Raw genomic sequence first — 12573 nt, 5'->3', positions numbered from 1 at the left:
TCTAGGGAGGAAAGGTCAGGGAGTCCAAACTGTAACACCAGGGACATGCTAGGGGAGGAAAAGTCACCCTGGGGCGAGGTGCCATCCTACAATTGACTGTCCATTGCTAGGCACCTGGGGCTTTCCACCCTGATGACCTTCTCTACCTGGCCCATCGTCCTGCTCTGCTCATGTCTTTCTAACTGCCTACCACATCTGTATGGCTGTTTCCTTGCTGAAAAGTGGGAATAGCAATAATATCTACCTCATAGGATTCAATGGCTTAATATTTGTAAAAGTACTCAGAACAATGCCTGATTCACAATAAGCACTGTACACCTGTTAAATAAAAATAAATATAACTATCCTAATAGTTTGTCACCAGGTCTGTTTGAAAATTTGAGTGAAAGGCATTAAATGACATATATATATATGTATGTATTTATTTCAAAGAGGAAGGGAGAAGGAAAAAAAGATAGAAACATCAATGATGAGAGAGAATCATTGATTGGCTGCCTCCTGCATGTTCCCTACTGGGGATCGAGCCTGCAACTTGGGCATGTGCCCTTGACTGGAATCGAACCCGGGACCCTTCAGTCCGCAGGCCGATACTTTATCCACTGAGCCAAACCAGCTAGGGCTAAAGGACTTTTTAAGGGAGGACCCTGCAAACCCCAGCAGTGACTCTCATATCATCAGACCATACTGCCCACCACTCTCCTTAATACAGTCATCTACCAACACTCCGGTGGCTGATTTAGCTCCGGGTTCCCTGTGACTCCCAACACTATTCCCGTCATAATCCTGTGAATTCTTTCCATGTCATGGCCTCTTCCTCCCCATTCTGTACCCCGTCAGCTTCCAGGCTGTCCTGCTGACCAGCAAGTGCCCCCTTGCCATGTCCACTGTTGTGCCCTCGGTCACCCCGTTAGTCCCAGGCTCTGTGGCAGGGTTTGCCTCACACTGTTGTCAGAAGGTGGAAAGGGAAACACCTACTGTTCTTGGGGGTGCGGGTGAGGTGCCCTTCTGAAGACAGGTCTGTTCAGCCACTTGTCTTGTTGGAAACGCTCAGTGATTCAGAGCCTACCAGGTGACATCTCAGCACGAGGTGCTGGGCCCTCCTGGCCTGCCATGTGCATGGGTCACACTCTAAATGCCGTTGTTTTGATTTTTGACAGAATGCAGTTTTGTTTTGTTTTTGATGTTTCTTTGAGGAGTTCCCATTTAATCCTAGTGTGTACAGAGCTATGCATAAAATACAGATTTTTTAATATGTCTTCAGTTTTTCTTTTGACTAATGGTGAGTTGGAATAACAGAACTACTTACAAATTAAGTGACTCAACTCCATTCCTAAAACAAACATTTTATTTTAGGCTTTGCAGTCTTTGGAGATTGCATAGGTAGTCTCTCTTTTTTTAAAAATATGTTCTTATTGAATTTTTTTTTTTTTTTTAGAGAGAGAGAGAGAGGAAGGGAGAGGGATAGAGAGATAGAAACATCAATGAGAGAGAAAAATCATGTATCAGCTGCTTCCTGCACACCCCCTACTGGGGATCAAGCCTACAACCTGGGCATGAACCAGCAACCTCTTGGTTCCTGGGTCAATGCTCAACCACTAAGCCACACCAGCTAGACGGCAGTCTCTATTTAACATTAAATGAATGGGTGGGTGCCCAGCCAGCATGGCTCAGTGGTTGAGTGTCAACCTATGAACCAGGAGGTCATGGTCAGGGCACATGCCTGGGTTGCAGGCTCAATCCCCAGAAGGCAGCCAATCAATGATTCTCTCTCATCATTGATGTTTCTATCTCTCTTTCCCTCTCCCTTCCTCTCTGAATTCATTAAAAATATATTTTTAAAAATAAATAAAATAAATGAATGGGGTGGGGGGGAGAGCCTCTGTATTGAGTAGCTCAAAAAGAATCTATGTTTGCCTGAAGAAGGCTGTAATTTTATTATGGCAAAAGACAGAAGATCTGTTAAATTTAAGTAAGGCTCTTTCTTCACTTCTAGTTTCTCTCATCCTTGTGTTTGCCAAGTTAATAAAATATCCCTCCACTCCTCTTCCTCATCTTCACCAGGACTCCTCACCCACCATCGTGGGCTGCTTCTCCTGTGGGTTTTGTCATTTAGCTCTCTGGACAGAAGTGGCTCCTCTAACTTCAGCCCTTGCTTTGTTGAGTCTGGGAATGTGGAATTGGACTGCTCCCTGAATCTGCTAGGAGCCCCGGGCCCCTGCTCTAGCCCACATTTAGATTCCAGCCTTCTAGATTCCTGATCTGCTGACCCCACCTGTGCAACTGCAGGAAACTCCAAAGGTCTCAGTTATACTTGAATTCCGCACTGGGCTGAGAGCTCTTCTCTGACCCTCATCTACTTATTTGGGTTCTTATACCAACTTAGCCCTTGGTGGAATACCAACTTGTCACTAGTTGTGAGACCTGGGACAAGTAACCTAAACTTTCTGAATCTCTATTTTTGTTTCTTTTCTTTTTTATATCAAAATATTTTATTTATTTCCAATCACAGTACTAAAGATTTATGCTTCACTTCCTCTGTGCTCAATGGCATACATTAACACAACAAAAGAAAATTTTTCTATATAACTTTCAATAGGAATTGAATATGAAACCCATAGCACATTCAGAGAGTGATGCCATAGTGAAGTAAACCAACTTAAAAACAAAGTACAATAAAAGAGAGAGAGAGAGAGAGAGAGAGAGAGAGAGAGAGAGAATCTCCACTTTCTGCATCTCCTTAGGGCTGTTATGAGGACAAAATGATAGATATGTAATGGATAGATGCAGGTATAAAGATAGATTCGGGTATCAATAGAGATACCTAGATATTCAAGAAACATTAGCTCTCTTCCCTGCCTGCCTTTCACATATCTCAGCTTCAGGTGCCATGTCCATTGCCTCAGGCCTCCTTGACTCTCTACACCCTTTGAGACAGTCTTATGTGTCTACGAGCCTGTGCCATCCCTTCTTCCCTCATCTGCCTCCCAGCCTGTGACACTGAGGCCCCCGCTTGCACCATGGTTGAGCCAGCACATCTCCCAACAGTTCCATCTGGTTAGATCATCTTCTCTTCTTCCTCATCCCCAAACCCCTACTCTCCAAACATCATTGGTACTCAAAAGTTCCGTCTCAGGGCCAGCAGTAGCGGTTTCCTCTGGAGCTTGTTGGAGATGCAGAATGTGCTGCTCTACCCCAGACCTACTGAATAAGTTACTGCACTTAACAAGATCCCCAGGTGATTCCTAAGTGCCCTACAATTTAAAAAGCACAGCACTATATCATTCACTAGAGGCCCGGTGCATGAAAATTCATGCACTGAAGGGGGTGTCCCTCAGCCTGGCCTACCCCCTCTCACAGTCCGGGAGCCCTCAGGGGCAGGAGGCAGCCCAGCGATCAGGGGAAGGTGACGCCCCCATTACACCTCTGCTGCTGCCACTGCCAGCAGCACAAGGCAGCGCAAGCCTTTGTGATGGTGTGATGGTCAATTTGCATATTCTCTCTTTAGTAGATTATTAGATTAGATAAAATTAGGGCTCAACTCAAAGTCATCACCTCATGAAGGTGTCACCAATCCTCCTATCCAACTTGTCCATTTACCTTCATTTGGACACTGTTATTTACTTTCTTCTCTGTGCTCCCAGATACCCAAACACGAACCCAATCATCCATACACGCCTTCATCTATCCATGCTCCATCCATCCTTGAATCTGCAAGCACTCAGTGAGGGCTTATCTTGGTAAGACATGTCCCTTATTGATGTGGATAAAAAAAACACCCTAAACACTCCTTTCCCTCAGAGAGCTCACAAACTTATGGAGAAGGTAACTAGTTTATAGACACTTGCAAGATACTGATGAGTGCTACTTATTCAGCAGTCACACATATTTACTTTTTCCTAGGAGGCTAGGGAGCACAAAGGAGGCACATACCACTCAGCCAATGGGGTCAGGAAGACTAACCAGAGACATTGACATCCAAGCTGAATGCTAATCTTCTTAAGTCTCTGGTATAGCTTCCTTCTCCAAGGGAGCCTTCTCATATGTATGTATCTCTGCTAGGTTAGGGACTCCTGTTCTATGCGCTATCCCACAGGACTCAACCTGCCAAAATGCCAAGATAGCACATTCCTAGCCTTGGGAACAGCATGTGCAGAAGCCTACAGGCTAAAATATCATGGAACATGTGGTGTTATATATTAATACTAGAGGCCCGATGCACAAAATTGGTGGAAGAGTAGGCCTTCCTTCCCCCAGCTGCTGGCACCGGCTTCCCTCTGACATCTGGGACCTGGGCTTTCCTCTGGCACCCGGAACCTGGGCTTCCCTCCAGCCACCAGCAGGCACCCAGGACCTAGGCTTCCCTCAAAGCCCCGGCTTCATCCGGAAGGTCGTCCAGAAGGATGTCTAGAAGGACATCTGGTCTAATTAGCATATTATGCTTTTATTATTGTAGATATTCTCTGCACTGCAATGTACAGATCAGTCTCCCTACTTATCTGTGAGTTCCTAAAGGGCAGGAGCTATGACTTATTGATCTCTGCATTTCCAGCACCTAGCACAGTGCCCGGCATGTAGGAGGAGCTGAATAATGAGACAGCAATAAGAACATAGATTTGAAGAGGGATTTCTTCTGAATTTAGTTTATTGTCCTTCCAACTGATATCTTGACTTCTTCTAGCGAAGTAGGATAAGATCTCTAAGGAAAAAGGAGTTTTGTTTTGTTTTTTAATTAAAGGACAGAATTACAGATAATGGCAAGCATATGAATCCTGTATAAGCAAAAATTATCATTAAAAAAATCTCTCTCATTCATTGGTAACAGTCAAAAGAGAGGAGGAAAAGGTTCAGAGGGGCCATATAGTAAAGCATGAGCATGTGTTTTTGGTTTTACTGCCTCTCCACTTTCAAGTCCAGGGGCACATATGTCCTTCACTAGAGACTCTTTTTTTTAAAAAATATATTTTTATTGATTTCAGAGAGGAAGGGAGAGAGAGGTAGAAATATCAATGATGAGAGAGAATCATTGATTGGCTGCCTCCTGTATGCCCCCACTGGGGATGGACCCCACAACCTGGGCATGTGCCCTTGACCAGAATCGAACCCAGAACCCTTCAGTCCACAGGCTGACGCTCTATCCACTGAGCCAAACCGGCTAGGGCTCACTAGAGACTCTTATATGTGAGTTAGTTACAGCCCCTGTGTTACATTTCATCTGCATATAGCACTGAGGTGCAGGCCTCTTCTGCTCACAGCTGAGAAGGGAGCCTGAGTTCAGCTGGCTTGTTCTGCTTACATGAGCTGAAGTTATGAGAGCCTTAACTCCCATGCCCTTTAAACAATTCTTTTGGGCCCTACACGGTTTGGCTCAATGGATAGAGTGTCAGCCTGTGGAAGGAAGGGTCCCAGGTTTGATTCCAATCTAGGGCATGTATCTTGGTTGCAAGGCTCCTCCCAATGGGGCCCTGGTCTGGATGCGTGCAGGAGGCAACCAATCGAAGTTTCTCTCCCATTGATATTTCTCTCTGTCTTTCCCTCTCTCTTCCATCCTCTCTAAAAATCAGTGGGAAAATATCCTCAGGTGAGGATTTAAAAAAAAATTGATTGGAATCATGAATTTTATTTTATTTTTTAATGTATTTTTTATTGATTTCAGAGAGAAAGGGAGAGGGAGAGATAGAAACATCAATGATGAGAGAGAATCACTCAGCTGCCTCCTACATGCCCCACACTGGGGATCGAGCTCGCAATCTGGGCATGTGCCTTTGACTGGAATCAAACCTGGGACTCTTCAGTCCACAGTCCAACGCTCTAGCCATCAAGCCAAACCGGCCAGGGCTGGAATCATGAATTTTAGAGTCAAACAGACATTTAAAAAATCTTCTAGCCCAGCCCGCGTAGCTGGCATATAGTGTTTAATGGCATAGGCTCTTCACTTCTTTCCTCAATGCATCCCCCTGCTCAAGAACCTTCTATGGCTCCCTATTGCTTACTGCACCAAATTCAGTTTTTGTGCCTGAATTTCAAGACCTCAGTAACCAGGCCACTTTTGGTCCCTCTGTTCCATGCATTCTCAATAAGGGCAACATTGACCTCAAGGGGGCAAACATTGGTTCTTGGGATTGAAAAAATAATCTTACTCTTCATGGCTATAGCACATAAACAGATCTATAGTATATAACAGACATACAATATGTCAGTGGCATTAAGATTTCATTGGAGGGGGTAATTGGAAAAAATGTCTAAAAAGATTCCTGGGCAATAATGATAAAGAGTTTAAGAAATAATGACCGAGCCTTATTTCCCTCGAGAGAAAGAGCACTCCCAGCATAAAGGGTCATGGAAATCATGTTGTTTTTGCTTTTGGTTGTCAGTCTCCACAGGAGTAAAATGAAGGAGATGCCCGTGACCTCTGAGGCCCTATTCAGCTCTGACAGTCGATGCCCCCGATAATTGAGTGCTTCCCAGGATGACACATAGGTACTCACCCCGAGCCTTTGCTCTTTTCAAAGTGAATTTCCTTCCCACCCACTGGCCTTTGTTGACTCTTGCCATTCATCTCCCCTACACTTCCAGAACTTCTGTCTTCTCCTCCCTTTTTTGTTTTATTTTTATATTTTTATTGATTTCAGAAAGGCAGGGAGAGGGAGAGAGAGAGAGAAATAGCAATGATGAAAGAGAATCATTGATTGGCTATCTGCATGCCCCACACTGGGGATTGAGCCCACAACCCGGGCATGTACCCTGACCCGGAATCAAACCGTGTTCATTGGTTGACGCCCAACCACAGAGCCACACCTGTCTGGCAGGCCTTCTCCTTCCCTTTTAGAGACCCCCCTCCTTCACATTAAGCATCCTCTCATAACACTCTCTCCCTCCCACCTCCAATCCAGGTTGTCCTGGCTACCGTGTGTGAGCTGTGATTGAAGTGATGAATGGTTCCTCAGAACCCTAGGACTTGAGATTTCTAGCTGGTCCCCAGCATGGTCCTTGGCATAGACAGTAAGTATTTGCTGAGTGAATGAATTATATCTCTGTATCTCTCTCCTTTCTCCTCTCTGTGCCCTTTCACAATGTCCAAAGCAGTAAATAACTCTTTGGACAGGGAGTGTTGTCCTAATTTGGGATTCACCAAAAGCAAAGTGTGAGTCAAGCACTGGAGTACAAGTTGTCTCTTTGGGAGGTGACCCCAGGGAACACTTAGGAGCAGAGAAGTGAGTTAAGGAAGTAACAGATACCAATAAAAGTTGTGCTATTAAGCAAGTCACCACAAAGGACAACCATAGTGTTTGTCTTGCTTAATTCAACTGGAGAACTCTTAGGAGCCAATGTAGTTACCCCACAAGAGAGGAAGGAGCTGGGGTACTCATCCACCAAATCCCATTAGACTGTGGTTGAGAGCTGCTTCCTGGGAGCATTACCTACACGGGAGTTCCAGCCGTCAGCAAGCGAGGGCCTAGCGGTCACTGACATCTAGAGAACGCCCTCTGGCAAAGAGGCTGAGGCCCTGGCAGTTGATATTCAGGTCAGAAACCAGGGATGCGGTGAAGGTCAATGAACACGGCAGGGCACCTAAGCATCTGCTACAGGGACACAGGAGAGGAGTGAGCGAGAGAGGACTGCTGGAGACCTTTCCTTTCTCCCCGTCCCCAGGTCCTAAATGCAACCCCTCTCAAGCAGATAAAAGGACTATCTTGCATTTGTAAAACACCTTGCATTTTTAAATTCTTCTTTCACTTTTCTTTTCTTTTTTTAAAAAAATTTTTTTTATTGATTTCAGAGAGGAAAGGAGAAATAGAAACATCAACGATGAGAATCATTTATCAGCTGCCTCCTGCACGCCCCCTATTGGGAATGGAGCCTGCAACACCAGCATGTGCCCTGACCCGGGATCGAATCCTGGTTCATAGGTTGATGCTCAACCACTGAGCCATGCCAGCTGGGCTTCTTTCACTTTTCTGTCACATCAACCCTGAGGGTCTACCCCTGAGAGGTTGCACATCCCCCTGGCGGGCCAGTGTCCATCCCCGGAGGGGGTTTCTGAGTTACAGAATGCCCTGCCTGAAAGGTCTTATGACTCCACTTGACAGATGAAGAGACTTTAAACACCTTTAATCAGGGACAGAACTGAATGAGAAGATAAGCAGAGGCCAGAGCTCATTCCCCCTCCCAGAGGTGTGTTTAGCATGTTGTGGTCTAGTTATCCTTCTGCTCTCGACCCTCTGGCTCCTTCCTGTCACCTGAACCACTCTGTCCCCGGGCTGCCCCTCATGCAGCTCCAGGAGCAAAGTCAGAGGCAAGGAAACAGCTGTGCTTGGCACAGGGCCCTCTGACACTCCCCCCCACTCGCAATAGGGAGCAAAGGCCCTGAGCTTTAGACTAGTCTGCCACTAACTTCCTTTAGGGACCTGGCCAAGCCAGTTAGCCTCTTGACCCTCATTTGCCTTGTGTGTGAAATGGTTCAACTCTCCTGTGGACACTGAGAGATAAGCTGGGAGAAAGTGTTTTCTCAGACTGGAAAGTGCTGTAATAATAAGATATTATCATTGCTGTTGTTCATCATGTCTCCTTTCTCCGAACTAATGTGCTTGTGACAGAGCTACACAATAGCACTTCCATTTTCAATCACCCTTGAATTTCAAATGACTTGCCGGTCCCTGCAGGTGCTGCGTTCTTTCTTGTCTCCATGCTTATGTCTCTCTGCCTCTGCTCCTGTTGGCTAACCTCCTACCAGTCCTTCAGGACTCCCCTCCAGGGACACTTCTTCCAGGCATTCTTTCCTGACCACCACCCTCTGCAGTCTGCACAGATGTCCACCTCTGGATGCCCATGGTTCCCGGAGCTCCCCTCTGTTGCTTGCTGCCTTCTCTGTCTCACCCACCAAAAGGGAAACTCTAGCAGCTCGGGAGGACTGCATTCTTCTGTTAGGGCTGCCATCACAAAATACTGGGTGGCTTAAATGACAGACATTTATTTTTTCAAAATTCAGGAGGCTGGAATTTTGAGATCAAGATCAAGGCATCTTGAGCTGGTTTCTTCTGAGGCCTCTCTCCTTGGCTTGCAGATGGCCACCTTCTTGTGTCCTCACATGGTCGTCCCTCTGTTTATTGTGTCTGTGTCCTAATCTCTTCTTCATAAAATGCCACTAGTCATATTGGATTAGGGCAGCAGTTCTCAACCTGTGGATCGCGACCCCTTTGGCAGTCGAACGACCCTTTCACAGGGGTCGCCTAAGACCATCCTGCATATCAGATATTTACATTACAACTCATAACAGTAGCAACATTACAGTTATGAAGTAGCAACAAAAATAATTTTATGGTTGGGTCACAACATGAGGAACTGTATTTAAAGGGCCATAAGGTTGAGAACCACTGGATTAGGGCATATTATAAGGACTCCATTTTAAAGTAATTGCCTCTTTAAAGACCCTATCTCCAAGTACAGCTACGTTCTGAGGTATTAGGGATTAGGGCTTCAACATATGATTTTTAAAAAAATATATAATCCTCAACCAAGGATATTTTTTCCATTGATTTTTAGAGAGAGTGGAATGGAGGGAGGGGAAAGAGAGAGAAACATCAATGTGAGACACATCGACTGGTTGCCTCCTGCATGCACCCTGACCCAGGTCAGGATCAGGCCTGCAACCCAGGTACATGCCCTTGACTAGGAATTGAACCTGGACCCTTCAGTATTCAGGCTGATGTTCTAACCACCAAGCCAAACCAGCTAGGGCATCATATGATCGTTGGGGAGAAACAATCCAACCCATAGCAGGGACTTTGCGTTTATGTCCCTACAACTTTGTGCTGACACAGAAAATGTGCAATAAGTGTAGTTGATTCAATGTAATGAAGAAACGGACAGGTATGAATTATATATATTTTCTCAACCAGAGCATAAGCTACTTGAAGATAACTAAACACACTAGATTTGGAATTGGGGGACCTGGCTTATTCTTTGTTTCATGTTAGTAGAAAAGGAGGTCCATTTAGCAACAGCACCAAAAGATGCCCTTTAACCTGGATCTGACATGCCTGGTTCTCTCCTAAAGGCATTAGATTGCCAGCATTTATTTTTCACCGTGCCCAGAGCACTTGCCAAATTCCAAGCTCCCACAAGTTCAACCTAAGAAAATGCATTTGCTGCTCAAAAATTTATTGTTGGCCTCCCTTTGTCTGCTCCATTTGGGCTTGAAATCAAGACATCAGGAGTAATACATGGAGTAATACAAGGAGTAATTCTTCCCCTGAAAAACCATGTTTCCCTGCAGGGTAAGTGGTTCTTCATAGCCTCTTACTAATCACTAGAGAACCTATTGTCTTTACTACCGTAGCTTGATTAGTCGTTAGTGTTATTCAGCCGGACAGCATTTTGGAATTGGAAGGAGCCTTAGAAATACTGGAATTTGGAGCTTTAGACCCAAGTTTGAATCCCACCTCCTTGGACTAACTGAGGTTTTCTGTCTGTCAAAATGAGGAGAGTATTAGTTCACAGACACATTCTAAGTAATAAATAGGATAACAAGGGCCTTGGACATAAGAGGACTGAAACACTGTTAGTTTTCATGTCCCGGGTGAGCAAACGAAGTCCCAGATGAGCGAACATTTGAAAAAGAAATACATCAGCTCTCTGAAAGCTCTAAGCAATATCAAATCACCAGTCTTTAAAACAAGCCAGAGTTTGAACTCTGATGTTTTAAAAACTGTTTTTTATTTTATTGTGATAACAACACTTAACAGGAGATCTAAGTGTACACTATATTATTGTTGACTCTAGGCACAGTGTTGTACAACAGATCTCTAGAACTCATTCATCTTGCACAACTGAAACTTTATGCCCATTGATTAGCAGTTCCCCATGCCCCCCTCCCCGCCCCCCCACATACACACACTGGCCCCTGGCAACTACTAGTCCATCCTTTGATTCTATGAATTTGACTATTTTAGATATCCCATATAAGTGGAAGCATGCAGTATTTGTCTTTCTCTCATGGACATCCTCATGGTTCATCCATGTTGCCACATGTTGCAGGATTTCCTTCTTTTTTAAGGCTGAACAGTATTTCTTCTTTTTTAAAATATATTTTTATTGATTTCAGAGAGGGAGAGGAAGGGAGAGATAGAAACATCAATGATGAGAGAGAATCATTGATGAGCTGCCTACTGGGGATTGAGCCCACAACCCAGGCATGTGTCCTTGACCGGAATCAAACCCGGGACCCTTCAGTCTGCAGGCCAACACTCTATCCACTGAGCCAAACCAACTAGGGCAAGGCTGAATAGTATTTCATTGTATGTATTACCCCTGATGTCTTATTTCAAATCCAAAACTATTTATTTTCCCCCCATGCTAGATTTATAAAATCTCTTAACTACCCACTAAGGAAGTAATTACTTTTTAAAAATGTATTTTTATTGATTTTAGAGAGAGGAAGGGAGAGGAAGAGAGAGAGAGAAAAACATCAATGATGAGAAAGAATCATTGATCTGCTCCCTCCTGCATGCCCCTTACTGGGGATCGAGCCCAAAACCTGGGCATGTGCCCTGACCAAGAATTGGACCATGACCTCCTGGTTCATGGGCAGACACTCAACCACTGAGTCACACTTGTTGTTTATTTTTAAACAATAAGCGGATAGCTCAGTTGGCAATTCACGAAGTAGTGAACACTTGAAAAAGAAATACCCAGGCTTTCTGTAAGAGACTGGCATCCAACACTCAGGTACCTGAAGGACAAGTGAAGACAGCTTCCCCTGGAATGCTTTGCCACCCAGGCTAGTCTAGCCGGTGATGGAAGTTTAAAATTCAGGCCTAAGGGTGAAATCAGGCAAAAGTGTGTTTCCCCATAGTAAACTCACTTATGCACTCTTGCCCTCGGCATTATTCTCCAGATGTTTCTGGAACTTTAGGCAGAGAATTAGTGCCTCTGCTTGAGGACAGCAAACTCCTCATTGAATTTCCAGCCTCTATTCAATTCACCTGCCTGTTGACATCAGAATTCTCTTTCTAAGACACAGATCTGATCTTGTCACTGCTCTGCTCAAAAATTCTACACGGTTGCCAGTTTCTACAGGATAAAGTACAGACTTCTTACTACGGGGAAAACGAGTGTATATATTTAAATGCCTATATGCATCTGGCCAGATTGTATGTGTTTGAGTTTACAAGAGCTGCCATAACAAAAAAGTCACAGACTGGGTGATTTCAAAAACAAAAATTTACTTGCTCATAGGTCTGGAGCTGGAAGTTCAAGGTGTTGGCAGGGTTGGTTTCTCCTGAGGCTTCGCTCCCTGGCTTGCAGATGGCTGCCTTCTCACTGAGTCCTGACATGCTTCTTCCTTTGTGCACGCATGTCCTTGGTGTCCCTTTGTATATCCAATTTCCTCCTCTTATAAGGACACCAGTCAGATTGCAGTAGGGCCCACTCTAATGGCCTATTTTAGTTTAATCACCTTGTTAAAGACCTTATCTCCAAATACAGTCACAATCTGAGGTCCTGGGGGTTAAGGTTTCAATATATAAATTTTGGGAAGGGACACAATTCCATCCATTACAATACGTGTGCATTAGA

Source organism: Myotis brandtii, unplaced genomic scaffold (assembly GCF_000412655.1).
Source record: "Myotis brandtii unplaced genomic scaffold, ASM41265v1 scaffold26, whole genome shotgun sequence".
Lineage (NCBI taxonomy): Eukaryota > Metazoa > Chordata > Mammalia > Chiroptera > Vespertilionidae > Myotis > Myotis brandtii.
The sequence above is the reverse complement of the archived record's forward strand: the minus strand, read 5'-3'. Positions refer to the sequence as shown.